At 44.6% G+C, this 16,890-nt stretch overlaps 2 protein-coding genes across 2 annotated transcripts in view; one reads left to right on the top strand and one right to left on the bottom strand.

Moving 5' to 3' along the window:
* Window positions 1-6,864, bottom strand: part of RRP8 (ribosomal RNA processing 8) — a 208,302-nt gene extending 201,438 nt beyond the window's left edge. Inside the window, exon 1 of the mRNA XM_085623551.1 lies at window positions 6,603-6,864. The gene's annotated coding sequence lies outside the window, so the exon portion shown is untranslated. The remainder of the gene's footprint in view (window positions 1-6,602) is intronic.
* A 3,985-nt stretch (window positions 6,865-10,849) lies between these two features.
* Window positions 10,850-16,890, top strand: part of ILK (integrin linked kinase) — a 363,205-nt gene continuing 357,164 nt past the window's right edge. Inside the window, exon 1 of the mRNA XM_085623554.1 lies at window positions 10,850-11,102. The gene's annotated coding sequence lies outside the window, so the exon portion shown is untranslated. The remainder of the gene's footprint in view (window positions 11,103-16,890) is intronic.

A 16,890-nucleotide genomic window follows, 5' to 3' on the forward strand; every position in this document is an offset into this window, starting at 1 on the left:
GGTTTATGATCAGTATGTAATTCGAATTTTGTTTCCCAAATATACATTTTAAATTTCTCTGAAGCCCAAGAACAAGCTAGTGCTTCACGTTCAATTTTACTATAGATTTTCTCTGCCACATTCAATGTACGTGAAGCAAAGGCAATAGTCCACTCTTGACCTGCAATTTTTTGGCTATGGACTGCCCCTAAACCCTTGCCGCTAGTATCTACAGTAATTATACATTTTGCACCATATTTAAAAGGCTTAATGGCAGGAGCAGAAGTGATTAAGTGTTTTACAGATTCAAAAGCTTCCTGACACTCCTTGGACCATATAAACTTCTCATTTTTCTTTAAAAGATTCCTTAAAGGTTGCACAATAACCGCGTAACCCTGAACAAAACGTGCATAGTACTCACTTAGGCCCAAAAATGCCCTAAGAGAATCTTTGTCACTTGGAATGGCTGCTTCATTTATACCCTTTAGTAAGGATTCTTTGGGTTTAATGCCATCCCCTGAAATGTTGTGTCCTAAATAGTTGACTTGTTGTGATATAAATTTGCATTTCTCAAAATTGACTGTCATACCCCAAGTACCTAACTTGCTAATGACCTCTTCCAACAGTGCAATGTGTTCATCTAAACTCTCAGTGTGAATTAAAATGTCATCTTAAAAGGCTTGTACGCCCTCTAGGCCCCCAAAAATTTGATCCATCAGACGTTGAAATACACTGGCAGCGGATGCCAATCCGAATGGAATACGCTTGTACATATATGCTCCAAAAGGTGTTACAAAAGTGGTCAAATGTTGTGAATTTTTAGATAACGGTATCTGATGGTACGCAGAGCGTAAATTAATTGTTGAAAAATACTTGCTACCACCCAATCTGGCCAGCATTTCATGAATACGTGGGAGGGGATGACAATCAACCAGAATATTTCTATTAAGAATTCTAAGGTCAGCACACAGGCGTATATCCCCATTACTTTTTCGTGCGACGACTGCCGCAAAAACCCATTCTGATGATTCAACTTGTTTGATAATACCCTGAGAACACATGATGATGATGATGATGGGAGACTTATATAGCGCAGCTATCACCCTACGGGCATCTTGGCGCTTTGGACTGAGGAACCATACCAAGGAGGACAGAGAGAGGAGCAGGGAGAGCGAACCGGGTTAGACTTTGGGATAGAGCCAGGTTTTAAGTCCCTTGCGAAATTCAAATAGAGAGTTACACTGTCTCAGATTCAGAGGAAGCTTGTTCCACATGCCGGCAGCTACTATACTGAAGGCCCTTCCGCCTACCCTAGAGCGTTTAAATCTCGGGACTACCAGTAGGCCTGCAGTAGAGGAACGAAGCTGCCTAATTGGTAGATGGCGAACAAACTTATCCTGCACTGGAGCTGGGCCCAGTCCATGCACTGCTCTGAAGGTCAAACACAGAGACTTGAAAGAGACCCTCTCCTTGACAGGGAGCCAATGTAGGTCCCTTAGTGCTCCAGTGGCCGAGGAGCTGCGACGCCGATCAAGCACTAATTTAGCTGCTGCTGACTGTATCCTCTGCAATCCCTGGAAGATATACTGTGGGGCCCCCAGGTAGAGGGAGTTGCAGTAATCGAGCCTGCTTAATACCGTGCTGCGTACTACCATAGCTCGTGACTCCCTAGGAAGTAAGGGTAGGATACTTCGGAGTAGTCGCAGCAGGGCGAAGCAGGCCGAAGCGGTCTTACTGGCTTGGGATACCACCTGGAGGTCATCATCAAAGATCACCCCAAGATTGCGTACCTTACTGACCGGTATCAGGCGACCTTCCTCTGGAGAGAGTCTGAAATCAGGAGGTAGATGTTTTAGGATTCTAGTTGGAGAGCAGAAGACTACCTCAGTTTTGCCACTATTGAACTGGAGAGAATTCCTTCTAAGCCAGTCCGTGGTCTGCTTCATGCATTGCTGGAATCGCTCCATGGGTAGTGCATCATCCCCTTCCAGAGAGAAAGCCAGCTGCGTGTCGTCAGCGTAGTTCACCAAGCTGACTCCAAAAGATTTAATTAAAGGAAACAGGGGCCGTAGGTAGATGTTGAAAAGGATAGGGCTAATTGCAGATCCCTGCGGCACCCCGTACACAACTGGGGACCTGCTGGAGGAAAAAGGGGTCAAGGTGACTACCTGCTGTCTGCCTGCCAGGTAGGATTGGAGCCATTGCAGCGCTCTGCCTTTAACACCTATCTGCTTTAGTCTCTCCACCAGGACTGGATGGCTCACCGTATCGAATGCTGCCGACATATCGAGAAGCACTAGAATCATGGCATTCCCGTTGTCGGCACGCATTCGAAGGTTGTCCAGCATGGTAACCAGAGCCGTTTCAGTCCCGTGGCCGGGGCGAAAACCGAACTGATCCCTGTCAAGCAGGAGATTCTCCTCCAGGAAACAGGACAGTGTCTTGCTTACCGACTTTTCAAGAATTTTCACCGGGTAAGGCAAGAGTGAAATTGGCCTGAAATTAGCTGGTACCAGAGGGTCCAGATTCGGTTTCTTGATCAGTGGGGTTACCACTGCTAATTTCCAGCAGTCCGGGACAGATCCAACCATCAGGGACTGATTGCAAATCATCCTCAACCATGGGAAGGTGTTACGCCCATGTAGTTTCCAAATTTTATGAGGCAGAGGGTCTAGAGGAGAGCCAGAAGACACACTTTCTGTTAGACTATCGAAAGCCTCCTGGGAGAGTGGTTGAAAGTTGTCTAGGGCCGCGGTCAGTGGTGGATCTCCGTCGGCCGAGCTGGCGGTTTCCTCAGAGCCATCCTGAGTATTGTCATGTAGTATATTGACGATGTTGGCAATTTTCTCCTGAAAGAACGAGGCAATTTCATTGCACAGGGCTTGTGAGGGAGCTACTCTGTTGTTCATGCAGTCCGGGGTAGAGAGGTCGCGAACAATCTTAAAAAGGGCTTTGGTCCCATTAGAGGCCTGGGTGATGGAGCCCGCATAGAAATCTGCCTTGGACCTCAAGATCAGAGCTTTGTATTGTTGTTGAGTCAATCGCAGGTCTTTCTTGTCGTCCTCTGCATAGTTTCTTCTCCATTTCCTCTCTGCTTGCCTACGGGAGAGTCTAAGTTGATGCAGCTCCTCATTGTACCAGGGTGCTGATCTTTTCCTCAGCTTCTTTAGTGACTTTATGGGAATAGTGTAATCAAGGGTCTTAATTATCTGTTCGGTGAATGATCTATAATTTTCATCCACGGACTTAGCAAGAGAGAAATGGCTGGCATCCGATAATATAATTAAGGGGTCAACTTTGGCCAGTTTGGCCCATTCTCTATCTTTCCTGTAAAAGCACTGCTGGCTAGGCTTGTTCTTCCCGCGGGGCAACGCCATGCTCAGATGTATAAGAGAGTGGTCCGTCCAATTCAAGGGCATAATACTAGATATCTCAGTTATAGCCGGGTTGGCAAATACCAAGTCCAGGATATGCCCCTTCTGATGGGTAGGACTGGCCACCAGTTGGTGGAGATTCAGGATAGAGCAGGTGTGCTGGAGGTCTCTCAGTTGGCTGCCAAGACCTCCATCCTCTGTGAGGTTGAAATCGCCTAGTACGATCATGTTAGTGTGGGCAAGTTTCAAGTTGATAATGGTATCGGCGAGGAGGTGCAATTGTGTGGTCGCACCCGGGAGCCTATAACATAGCATCCCCGTAAGTAGATTCCCACCGGGAGACTGTAGAGAGAAGCCCATGATTTCTATCCCCCCTACCTCGTCAATCTGAAAAGGTCTAAAATCTAATGTGTCCTTAAAAATCATACCCACACCACCACCTCTACCCATGCTTCGAGGTTTGTGGAAGATTTTATATCCACTGGGACAGGCCCCGCTCAGGCCTACTGTGGACTCAGCCGTGGCCCATGTTTCCGTTATAAAAAGAGCGTCTAGCTCCCGGTCTTCCAGGAGGCTATAGACTTCCGAGAAGTGTTTAACTAGCGACCGGCTATTAATTAGTCCACAGGAGAGACTATCGCCCAGTGAATTAGGGGCCTTAGGTAGGTTCAGTTGCAGTAGTTGTTCTCTGCTATAGATCAATCGTCCTGGAGGGCCATTTGAAAAGGCAGCATTCCTGGCGCTGGGAGCGGCCAGGGCGCGGACGGGCGCAGACGGGCTTGCATTGAGCGTCTTAAGTAGATAGGCAGAGTGTTCCCTACGCAACTAGAACGCCTCCCAAAATGGCAGCCAACAGTGGCAGGAGATCAGATTCCCACACCCAAGATGGCGCTGCGAGTGGAAGCGGGTGATTGTCACGCTAAAGCAGCGTGTGAAGAAGATTTTTTATAGTGCGGGTAAGCGGAGCGTAAATGCCTGCCTAGTTGGGAAATATGAATAGGTTTGAAGGATTAGAGGGCAGGGGCCCCGAACAGGGCAACAAAACAAGTTAAAAAACAAGGTACACCAGCACCTCTCGACGCGTTAAAAAAGTTCAAGCAAAGGTTACAGCAACCACTTTCACTCACACTGACTCTCGTTATTGTTCACAGTCATCAAGTCATCAAGTAATCTCTTAAGATCGTTTCTGGTTGAAAGAGGAACTGGTCTGACTTTTTGAATCACAGGAGTAACATTGCGCTTCAGTAAAATATTATGCTCAAAATTCTTAATGACTCCAATCTTGTTAGAAAATACTTCAGGAAATTTACCTTGTAACCTCTTAGTAAAATTATTACAGATTTTTGTCTCTTGAATTGCTAAAATGGGCATATCACCAAGTGTGACTGGTTCATCATGAACTGGCCGTAAAATAATACCAAGCTTAGCTTGATCCTGCCAACACAAAATGTCGCGTCCATTAACAGCTACATACATTTTTGTGAAAATGTTTCTCCCTTTAAACAAAATGCTATCCTCAAAATATCCTCTCATTATGATGTCATACTCTCCAAAAGCTTTGGGACTAATAGTTGTAGAGTTCAATAGTTTCCCTGACCAGAACTTATAAAATGTGTTCTCAGCTAAAACTGTAATTGGAGATCCTGAATCTGCCATACCATCTAAATCAATTACACCAATTTTCACGTCACATATGGGCCCTTTACACCGTTTCTCATGATCACCCAGTGCACTAATCTCCACTGATGATACGGATACATTGCTAATAGCCTCTGACAATATATCATTTTCCACATCAAGCTGACTTACCCTGACCCTTGTTTTGTTAGCATGACAAACATTATAAAAATGTCCTATTTTTTTACAATTGTTACACCTCTTGCCTTGAGCAGGACAATTTTGAAAATTACCTAAATGGAATTTCGAACCACATCTGTAACATGCTCCACTCGCTCTCCTGTCAATGTTCCTTTTTCCAATATTCTTTTGTGACACCAAATGTATGTTTGTCTCATTACTACCTGGTGTGACTTCTACAGCAGAGACCTTAGAAATGTCTGAAGACACATTAATACAAGATTCAGACAATATTTTTGACGAAACCACAGAACGTTCTACACTCCTAGCTATGTCCATAACCTCATCTAGAGACGGATTCTTACATGTCAAAATGCGTTCTTGAATTTTTTTGTTAAAGCAATTAAAAACCAATTGATCACGTAGAGCAGTGTCCAAATAATTGTCAAAAACACATTTAGATGCTAAAACACGCAATACAGCTAAATAGTCTTCAATAGATTCCTCTGCAGACTGTTTACGTTTAAAGAATTTGTGTCTTTCAACCATTGCTGAAGGTTCGTCAACATACTGTTTTCCAATGCGTGCCAACGCTTCTTTGTAGACATCCCAAGAATCATTCCCAGAAGGTGGAGGGACAACAGGTAAGTTATCGAAAACTTCCTGCCCAGAGTTGCCCAAAAGGTTGAACAAAATGGCTTTTTTCCGAGCTGCTGAATATTTGATACCATCTATGGCTTCAAGATAGTTTTCAAAAATTCTCAACCATTTGTGCCATGGTTTCACTGGTTTTCCAGGTAGTTCAAGAAATGGAGGAGGTTGCATGACATTTGAGCTGCTACTGGAGGCCATTGTCTAACAATTTGTTAATTAAGTAAAATTAAATTTTAAGAATGTAACCCTAAACATACAAATGAATTAAAATGAGAAAATAGATGAATCAGATAAATACCATTGTTCTCAGATTATTTCAAATTGAAAAAGTAAATAAACTCTATACCAAAATGTGTCCTTCGCGTTGAAACGCGCTTCAAATGGTTGCTAGGCAACACATGTTGACACTTTGCAAAAATGGAGGCACGCAGCGTAGAGTAGCGTGATGACGCCTGATATATCACTTGGAGAGAGCACGTTAGTTGTTTATTCAGTTATGTGGCTCGGGAAGAGAATGCCGCTCCGTCGAACTGTATGAGCGTTTCAAAAGATGCCGACCCAAATTGAAACTCCGCTTCGATAGCGCGGATGTTTACTGCCCAAATGAACGATGCAAAACATCAGCAGATGAAGACCTAAGTGGATCTTTCAAAGCATTTAAATTAAAAGCAGTTCGCTTAAAGCCACAGCACAAACTGTCTGTGCGAGTTTAAAGAAAACAAAACCGTCAGCGCAAATGTTCAACAAATGCACTAGGTAAAGTCACACACTCAGCACCAAGTCGAAACAGTACATTACCAAATGCCTCCTTCGTAATTTGGATCCAACACCTTCGAATAATCCAAATTCTGTTCTTCACGTATCATTAATTATGATAGAGATTGTTAAAATTTATGAAGTTTCAATTCTTTGTCGGTGGGTCCCGAAATATGTTCGTCGCCATTAAATGTAGTATGGGAGAACCACGCAATTCAATAAAAACCCTTCCATTGAATTTAGGTTGAAGTTTTAATAAGAATAAGGACCCACGACCTTCCTCTCCAGTTTCCAAGTCGGTTCTGCGCAGAGTCAAACACAAACATTCCTACCATAACATTCCAACACTAGCATTCCTTAAAGCCACATCCCTGAAATTTACGTTCTAGATTTTTAAAACATGTCGAGAAATAAATAATACATTTCCACATATTACACTACTGTGCACATCGTAATATAAATCCACACCTCGTGCTGTAACTGACACTTCCTATGAAACGCACGACAGCGGTACTATTCTTTAACAAAAATAGAGTCTCGCACACGGCAGTAATAACACGGCCAAAGTTAAAGTGCCCAAAATATACTTGCTGTTCATCAAGAGTTTCAATGGAAACAAAACCTGCCACAGCAAAGAAAAAGACTCTGGTGGACCTCCTGAACTGCTGGTATGTCGAAGAAACGTTGAACTTCCAAATTGTCACCAAATTTTAATAAATTGAAGTCGAATACGATAACGGAGGATTGAAGTAGTTTCTTCATTTCACCAGAAAGAGGTCCACAGGAATCCAGGCGAAAGCAGTTAGTCTCCCCACAACCGTCTATCATCTGCACACACAATTCCACACTCCAGAATAAACACTTACAAATTATATTCTGGAACATCACCAAAGATCAGTTCCATTACAATACATAATCAGGTTCTCAGAGGCGTTTTCAATGCAGCAAAAACAAGGTGGTCGGATCGCTTTATGATAAGGTCCGCTGTCAGAGCTCGAATAGCCAAGAACCTGATTTTGTTTGTCTGTTGGAGTGTGCTCCACGGGAAGGTCCTCTGGACCCAGGTTCTACGAGAACCGCCTTTGGAACCTTTCCTTGATGATTAAACCGGGAATATAAACAGGAGAAATAGGGACAGAACCCAATCGCTTTTCTGTTTATATCTAGCGGGTGGATGTTTTCCCGCTCTGTTTTTAGCTCCCTTGGAATCTAGGTATCAAATCTGTTTATGTCTTTCCTCGATTCGGATTGGGAGGAATCTGCTCTAGAATATTACCGCTAGGAAACCTTTCCTCCTCTTCTCGTGATCTCCACGCAGGTCCCAGCCTGTGGGGGTCGGTCTGTTACGCCCTGAAGAAGGTGGTACTCCTGATTAGGAGTTGTCTCACCGAAACGCGCGTCGGCGTTGTTTATTGGGCCTGTCATACCCCCATTGATTCTATTTGTATACTTTGATAAGTGTTTCTACGTCTATCTTGATCAATCATCAAAGTATCCTGGGATCATCCATTCCATGCTTTTGGATTGGGCCCACGAGTGTCTTTGGCCTTTTTTGAATGAATTATGTAATGTTGTATGAATGTGAGCTGTTTGAATTTGAGTGTATGTATGTTTGATCAAAAACAGTCCCCTTTTTCCTTTTTCCTTTCTCCCCTGGTTTGGGAACCTGTTATTTATTCATTCCTTTCATCTCATTTTGTGTCATATCCCTTTCTGTACTAATTTTTCCATTTCTGTATTATTGTATTACATGATTTATCCAATGTGATTGTTTTCGGTGGAAGCATCCACTAAAAAGATTTTTCATCTATGTATTATAAAGTGACATGATTAAATGAAACAAATTTATATTCCCAAATAAAAGGAAATAATATTTTTGCTATTTTGATCGTTTTGTGTTTTGTTGTCTCTACATCCTTCTCTATGGTGACTTTATGTGTTTGTATGCCACATTTTCTTTTTCTTTTTCCAATTTGAGTGTCATCCTGTCTGGAGTTAGATAGATGATACTTTGTACATTTTTCAATCATAGGGGTAGAGTATATTTTGTTGTTTTGCTTGGTTTCTATTTCCCCTACTTCTCTACCCATATTGCGTGATTAGGGGTTGCCCTTTGTTCTTTGGTTGAGGCAGACAGGCCACAAGGGCAGGGCCAGCGTTAGCACTGGTGACGCCCTGTGCATTAACTCATAATTTACGTAATACCATGATTGGGGGTTCTCTTTATTAATCAGAATTGATTTCTATCCTAAAGAACACTCTTTGCAACATTAGGATAATCAAAGACTAGGGGGAAAAACATAACACTCTAATTCATACCTTGCAGTTTGTATGCAGCTCTTAGATGACAGTTAATGGCTCTCTGTTCTATGTTAGGATTTTAACTTAATGCTGGAGGCCAGGAAGGAGGCAGAAAGCGCTTTTAAAACCATAATATACTTGCAAAAGTAATGCCTCCAATCAAAGTCAGCACCTGGTGCGTTCACACCGGTTGCACTGCCCTAGAGGTGGCCCTTCTCAAGGGTCCTGTGACCTCAGTGACAGAGTCACTGTTGTTCTAGGGTGTGCTGCTTCATCGACCTACCCGCAAGACTGGAGGTGAACTTCAGTATGGATTGTGGTGGACAAGCCTTGAAGGTTAACTTAAACTTGTCATGCTAGGGTCTACTTGCTGGTGCTAAGACACCAGGGCTTCTAAGGTCTTGCGAAGCCTTCTAAGGTCTAGCATGGGAATGTGCTCCCTCAGGAGAGTGGTCTGACGGACTGGTCATGAAGGCTGAACCTAGTTCCCCGGTTCCAATTTCAGCAGCTCTGGCCATAGTGCCACATCCTCTCCCCCTCTGAACACCATTCTGCCCCACTGAGAAAAACACCTGGATGCTGCTCAATTTAAATTAAGCACTAGACAAGAGCAATATGCGGCCTACAAAAAAAAGTGACACCATCTTGGAAAAAGCAAACACTCATAGGGAATGCAAAATTTAGCAAACCATGTGAAATGTAATCAGGAACAACATGGTTACCTTAATGCTTTTACACTCACTATTCAGAAATCAGTGAGTGCTTTTGCCTGAAAAGTTAAGGACATGACTACAGGGACCTGTCCATTGCTTATATCCTTACAAAACGTAAGCAGTATGGTAAAAAAGACCACATCCCTGAACGCAGTACACATTTGGTTTCCAATCAATGCATTGCAGTACCTCCAGGATTGGTGCACTAGTTCCAAGCCCCGGGAAAACAAAGACAAGAAAACAAAAATAGCGCTTCACTAGCAACCTGTAAAAGTGGCGCTAATGTGTTTGGGTGTGAATAAAATCAGTCTGGCCAGTTTGCTACCACTCTGTCTTGCTTTATTTATTTTTCATATTTTTAACCTTTTATTCCCGATGCTTACTTTGGAATTCAAATTTCAGAAGTATACAACACTTCCAGCAAAAGCGTTTTTCTTTTTTGGATCCATTTCAAAGGGGAGCAAAGAAAAGAAAGGAGAGGAAACAGAGTGAGAGCCCCTTCTTGAAGTCACGGTTTTCAGTAAGAGAGGAACTGCTAGACAGAAAGAGAGGTAAGAAGGAAAGGGTGAGGGGGGCAGCTATAGCGGCAGAAGTGGGCACAGTATTTGTCTTCTCTGGGCAAGAAGGAAAAGACAGAGTCCTGTTACTTCTCTGCCATCCGTCCTCCAACGAACGCCATGAACGCCAAGCTTTATTTATAGGCCATGCCGATTTCTTGCGTCCTGGGACGCATTTTCAAAATAAATAAGTTGGGGAACGGAGTCTTTAGAATTTAAGAAGTAGGGGCATGCTGTGCCCTGCCGATCCCGCCCACTTCGACCACTGTTCTGTATCTTTATAGCATGGTGTTAAGTGTTGTATATCTTAACTTGATTCTCAATGAGTAATAAACCTTCTTAAATCTTAACCCTAGCTACTGACTCCTGGTCCTTATTCTAAATTTATAATAAACCTTCTTATTCCTTATTGTGTAGCCAAGTGGATCATACTGTTAATTTAATTGTTGTAAATGTTAACTCCCATCACTTCTCTGGCTAATAGCTTCTTTCACACGCGAGACCAATTGGCTTTGCCATTGCTTGTTCTTTGGAGCGGTGCGTTTACGGAGATGAGACCTACTCAAGATGGCGGCTTCGTGGGGACTGTGGGCGGGGTGTTCTGGTCCATGTGACGTCTGGAGACATGTCCAATAAGAAGGGTGTGCATGGACTGTGGGCGGGGCTTATTGGCCGCCTCTGACGTCGGTGGTACGTCCAATATGACGGCCTCGATCCTCCTTGTCGCCAGTGACGTCCAAGATGGCCGCCGTCGAGGGGCTGGCGGCTCCAGACCTCAGTCCCCACCCCGGGGTGTGTCTGGCTGCACCGCCCACTTGTTCCCTCCGCCCCCGCAGTGAGCTGGTGTCATCGAAGGCGGGGTCGCGGCAGTCACCGGAACCGAACCCCTCCTGTGCCTGCAGCCCGGAGTACAGCGCGGGACAGTCGGGCCACACCCGGGAGAGGCAGCCAGCAGCGCCACCACAGACACGGTGAGGAGGAGCTCTGGGCCCGCAGGCGTCAGGGGGACCGTTTCCGCTCAAGGGCAGAGAGAGGAGCAGGCAGCACCGGTGGGGGCGAGGGGAGCAGGCAGTACACTGGTGCAGGCAGCACCGGTGGGGCCGAGGGGAGCGAGCAGCACCAGTGGGCAGAGAAGGGTGTAGGCAGCACCAGTGGGCAGAGGAGTGCAGCACCAGTGAGGTGGAAAGAGAAGCAGGCAGCATCAGTGAGGCAGAGAGAGGTGCAGGCAACATCAGTGAGGCAGAGAGAGGTGCAGGCAGCACCAGTGGGCAGTGAGGGCGGCAGGCAGCACCAGTGGGCAGACTGCAGCAGAGTGATCACAACGTTGAGTGAGAAAAGCACGTATCAGATAGAAAATGATTCAGGCAGCAGCGAGAAGCAGGCATTTAGGAGAGGCAGACCAGGAGACATCAGACCGACGGCTGTACAACCAGCAGTATAAGAACAACCAAAGAAGTAGTTAATACTGTGAGAGGAGACAGACTTTGGATGTTGCAGAGCAGGCAGCAGAGAGCCAGTCTGGGAACCAAGCAGCGTGGAGAGCACGAGAGAGAGTAGGGCATAAACGGGGAGAGTGGAAGAAGGAACACCAGAGGGATAGGCATAAATGCAGACAGCACCAGGAAAGCAAATAGTTTGTCAAGTATCACTGGGAGCATATGGCACCAAAGCCCACGCAGCACTGGAGAGGCCGGCTGCACCAGGGAGCATGGAAGCTGGCAAGGAACCTGGGAGCAGCTAAAGGAGCAGGCAGCAAGCAGGTTGGACCTAAGAGCAGACAGTGCAGACAGACCCAAGGGAGTAGAGGCAGGGTAGCAGCGACACCATGGGATCAGGTAAGCAGAGAAGCATGCAGCAACAAAGGAGCAGGCAGATCTAGAAGCAAGGCTGCACCATAGGAGCAGCGAGGCAGAAAAGCAGGCGTGGAGAAGTAAGACATGGAATAAGGATACATGATGGGAGCAGATAACCAGAGAAGGAAGCGGGTCCAGGGTGGTAGATATAAAAGCATGCTGCACAACAGGGACTGACAAAGAAACACTTTTGGAAGTTGACAGCAAACGGGTCGTTGGCTTCACTTAGCAGGTCAGAGAGCATTGGCAGAAAGGGTAGTGGACAGACCATGGAATGTGACAGACAGGGATGCAGACAGAGGGACTGTGTGGCATTTCCCATGGAGTACATGGATGATAAAGGACGCAAGAGAGGCTTTAAAACTTTGTATATGCACATCAGTAGGTCATCCAATACAGTGTATTGACACACTAATCTTGTTTGTGAGGAATCTGCATGCCACAAACAGGTGTGTGTGTGTGCTACCTTTGCAGCTCCACGTGTAGGGATGATTGAACTGTCTCTCGCCCACAGGCTGCTGTCACGCCCATCATCCACCCTCTTGGAAATGGAGGGCGGGAAGCTATACTACCTGACCTTGTGTGTGAATCGTGCGTCTGTATGTTTGCACATTACCTTTCTAGCTCCACGTGTAGGACGGTTAAGCTGTCTGGTCCACACCCATTACCTGCCTCCTTGGGAATAGAGAGCCGGAGGCGATGGGACAGCCACATAACAGAAAATCGAAAGCAACGAACTCTCGAAAAGCTTGTTGTCTATTGGAATAGACTGCCCCCAGCCACAGTTAGTTCCTTGTCTCTGTTGCAGTTATTTATAGTTGTACCCTGGCTCAGAAAGGTCCACGCGCCAGCCCTGGCTCAGCCGAGCCTGTCGTTTTTGCTGGTTTTCACACAAGTACAACTGTTCTTACCCACCCTGCTTGGGAGTGGCAGTAGCAGCACCCTGTGCCAAAGCAAAAAAATCTGTCCCTCTCAGGCTGGTCACGTGGTTCTTTTTTTTATTGCAAGCATATGCCACAAAAATTATAAGATAAATAAATATGCCACCACCTTGAAGGGACAGCCATGTGGTGGCAGCACAACTGTTAAATAATAAATAAATACAAGTATTTTAACATTACAAGTGTTTCTGAGTTGGCAGGTTAACTTAGATTAGGGTAGTACGACCTTTTTAGATAAAAATGAACACTACAAAAATAATTCTTATAGGTGCAAAGGAACGGTATTGTTGACTTTGAATTCCGAAAACCTGAAGTGATAAAAAGAATAAAACATAATATAAAGAATGGAAAGTGAAACCCATTGGCAAAGTATTGGGCCTGCAGAACTGGCACAGAAGTGCACTTCTTATTAGGTGGGTATGCTTGTGCTCAGACAAAATGCTGGCACTCGCAGTGCAAGAGGGTTAATGGCAGAAGTTGACTGGTCCAGTGCTTCATGTTATAACTTGTGGTGGTTGAAAGCAAAATGTGAATGACACTTGACGGGGCTCACCCAAACCCATCTATTTATGGAAATGATTTCTTTATTTAAGAATTTTACATGACGCGGAGGAGACAGCCAAAGGTGCTTTTAATTTTAAGCCAGAGGTAATAAGGGTCTGACGGATAGAATGTTTATGCTCGCGTGTAGAGTTGTCTCTTTGCTGTTATAACACTATCTTCCCAGTCCTGGGCTTCTCAGACGTTATCTGGTTTGTTGGGTCAGTTGGGCTACTGGAAGCAACGACCGACCAGAACCTCTAAAAGACATTAGTTTGTCATTGCCGTCAGCTTTTTATAAATTTAGTGCAGCTTGTATCCCATGGACCGTTTCGGTGTGTGAAGTTGTCAAATGAAAACCCAGGCATGCAGCAAGGTTGCAGCCTAAATTTTAGTGTATTTGTTCAGAGTACTAGCCTGTGTCTGTGAAAAACTTGTTTGTCACTCACAAAAATTGTGGCCCACTGAAATTGGTACTGGAGCCTCAGTTTGGGGTAATTCCACTCCTCTTTCAGAAAGCTGCAAAGCATGGTCACTGGAAAAATGCAGTTATGTGGCCTCAGTGTTTTCTGTGTTAACATGACCTATACACCTCTCAAAGCCGCAGTTAATTTGACTAGAGTCCCCGACCGTAGAATAATCCAAATATGTTGCATCTCTTTTAAAGGTCTATGTTTTGAATCCAGATGTAGTTCCGAGGTAGGCATCTACTTATTAAAAATGTGCCATATGTATGATATCTCTTTGTAGGATCATATCCTGAATCCTTAAGTACTTCCTACGGGGATGTGTAGTTTATAAAAGATCTTCTTGTTCAAGGTACCGACTGCTTCATAAGTCTACTTGTCCTGTTTACAAGTCTGCTTGTTCTGTTTGTGCCAGCATCCTCATTTCAGATCTCCTGATAGGAGCCACTCTGACCTTGCCAGGGCTCATGCTAGGTCAGGATTTGGGTGTTAGCAAAGTTCTGATTTTGGCACAGTTCTTATTATACCAAAAAAGAAGGATTGTATTTGTCAAATGTTTGAATATTCACTGCCTCTGTATATGAGTAGCCTCTGTTCAGGAAAGCTTATTGATCACAATAGGGCTCTGAATATGATATCGTTTTAAGATCTCGCCTACGCAGCGGGCATGCGCTGCATAGGAGGAGACCTTTAGGAATAGATTCACTTTTTTGGCCAAAACGTGCACGCTTTGCATTGCTTTCAATGGCAACGCGTGCACGTTTGGCGATTCCCTTGCGGGAGAGAGCTTTGAAACCATCTGTTTGTAATTAACTTGCAAATAGATGGTGCCCCTGCTCACTCCCGCAAGGGAAACGCGCCACTGAAACCCCTTTTAGCCCCTTGCATCCAATCTTTCACTTCGCACATTACAGAGTCAAGTCCCTCTCACCCTGCACAACCTAGCCTTTTTATCACCCCTCGTTACATTACATGTAAGACTGCACGTTCTCTTCTTTGGACAGTCTCTCACATTAAATGAAATCTGGTCAAACATCGATATTTTTACCACCTAACGCACCAAAACTATCACCGTTTTGTCTATTAAGTCATGTAAATCACTTCACTTTGAGCTGCTGCGCTTACCAAAGCATGCCCGCAACCTTCAAGCCTATCTGACCAACTCGTCATTTATAAACAAATTACTGAAGGCTGCGTTTCTTTATTGTAAACATTTATTGACACGCCCACCTTCCTACCTGTGAGGGCGTCCGATTTCGCCCTCCTAATACCATCCCCTAGATTGCAGTCTCAACTTTACAGGGGTAAACTGCCGAAAAGTAATATTTTACGTAGACACTTTTCATGGCCACCGGTTGCTTCATAGCTAGCTGGACAGTTCGCGGGTTTACACGCTCGCCGCTAACACGTGCTATAGTGAGCAGACCATGGGTTCAATGTTCGCCTCAGACTCGCGTCTTTCGATGATCTTAAACCGCGTGCCCTTAAAACAAGACGGAAGATGGTTGAACTGTATGTATGTAAGAAGTACCTCTATCTACAACGATGCATTGTACAGAGCCCTGTTCGAGGCGGGTGCAGACATGCAAGAGAGGCTTGACGTTGTTTTGTTTTTATAAAAAGTTGCAGTCATGACCACTAAGTGTAGTGTTCCAGAGTTGCAGAGGCATATATTGATTGGTGCTCGTTCTTACAGCGCGGGGGTGTATCTTTAAATAAAATATTTAAAGGCACAAGTTTAAATAAGAATTAATTACTTTGGATATCCGCTTCCCTACCCTAAACATCGTAGGCATGTTTGTTTAGCCACATTTTATTAAACATGTACTCCTTGTATTTACAATGTGAGTCACCCTCTGTTCATATTTGTCAAGCTGTTGCATGTTGCGCAAAACAGGGCAGTAATGTAAACGCCTGCAGTGGGCTTACATTTTGCCGGTGTCTGCCGGTTCGCTTATCGGCTACTGCAATTAAAATCAATAAAAGTTGGAATATTGTTTGCTACTTAGTGCAAAAACTAAAATAAAAATATTTTCATGCAACACTAAGCTTCCGGGATGTTTTTCACAAGGCACAAGATTAAAAAATGTAATTACCTTGCTGATGAACTTCTCTGCCGTGAACATTGTAGGCACATTTGTTTGGCCACATTTACATTTTGTTGGTTTGGGAACATGCACTCCCCATCTCTTTACTATGAGACACCCTCTGTTCCTATTTACCCTCAGCCTCTCCTTTCGTTAAAAAGAGTTTCTCTATTACGCCAGTGTCTGGTGAAACGGTGATCGGCAAATCCTTATAAAAAACCAAAACATTTCTGAGTAAAGAAGAACCTTTGCGCAAAAACTTAAAAAAATAAATTATAACACTGATCATCCGGGAGATTTATTTTCACAAGGCACGGGCGCTACCACGAATATAAATTACGATGTTGTGTTCGCATCTGTTCGCTGGAAGCAGACCAGCGCCGCCACAGCAATAGCATGCAGACAGCACACCTCCCCCACTTCCCAAAGAGAAACAGCTCTGCTGCAAACTTCTCTTCCTTCGTTTGATCCTCTCCCACCTCATTCCAATATGCCCCTATCTCCCCACACATCGTAAAACGCTTTCTCTACCATCCTCCTCTCCCCTCTTCCTCTGCCTCTCCTCTCTCCCGTGACCCCATGGATTGCAACTTATTTCACAGTGTTTACATCTTCTGTACACAAAGCTGTTGGGCCTCAGTCAACACAAGGGCATACTGTTAACCCCTGCAGGGGACTTAATTAAAACCAGTGTATACCACGGCGCGCATGGGCAAATTTACATAAAACCAGAAACATTACAGTAAATCTACACTACAATAAATAAGTCAACCACTTTCCACCTAACCCCATATTTTATATCTTTTTTTGTGTATTTTGGGCTGTACTACGCAAAAATGTTGGGTATTGCTCACACCAGGGGCGTATTGTT

The sequence above is a fragment of the Triturus cristatus genome, chromosome 8, assembly GCF_964204655.1.
Source record: "Triturus cristatus chromosome 8, aTriCri1.1, whole genome shotgun sequence".
Taxonomy (NCBI): domain Eukaryota; kingdom Metazoa; phylum Chordata; class Amphibia; order Caudata; family Salamandridae; genus Triturus; species Triturus cristatus.